General features: G+C 43.9%; 1 protein-coding gene across 1 annotated transcript in view; it reads left to right on the top strand.

Annotated features, from left to right (window-relative positions):
• The window catches only part of LOC107462706 (naringenin 8-dimethylallyltransferase 2, chloroplastic-like), an 11,128-nt gene that overhangs the window by 4,897 nt on the left and 5,835 nt on the right, over positions 1–396 (top strand). The window lies entirely within an intron of this gene.

The raw sequence follows: 396 nt of genomic DNA, 5'->3' as shown, positions 1-396 counted from the left end.
CTCGCCGACTTCGTTGCAGAATATGCAGGGGATCAAGAGGACAAACCGACTACATGGGAACTCTATGTAGACGGATCCTCCAATAAAACAGGAAGCGGTGCAGGCATAATATTAGTAGATGAAAGAGGAACCCAAATAGAGGTTTCCTTAAAATTTGAATTTCCGGCTTCAAATAATCAGGCAGAGTATGAAGCCTTGATAGCCGGACTAAAATTGGCAGAAGAAGTCGGTGCTACAAAAGTGATGATATATAGCGACTCACAAGTGGTGACTTCCCAAATAAGCGGAGAATATCAGGCAAAGGACCCTAACATGAAAAGGTACTTGGAAAAAACCTTGGAGCACCTTGGGCGCTTTGCAGAAACCGAGGTCAAACACATAACTCGGGATCTAAAC

This window comes from Arachis duranensis, chromosome 8, assembly GCF_000817695.3.
Source record: "Arachis duranensis cultivar V14167 chromosome 8, aradu.V14167.gnm2.J7QH, whole genome shotgun sequence".
NCBI classification, from domain to species: Eukaryota; Viridiplantae; Streptophyta; class Magnoliopsida; order Fabales; family Fabaceae; genus Arachis; species Arachis duranensis.
Note: the sequence above shows the minus strand (reverse complement) of the source record. Positions and strands in the feature narration are given on the sequence as shown.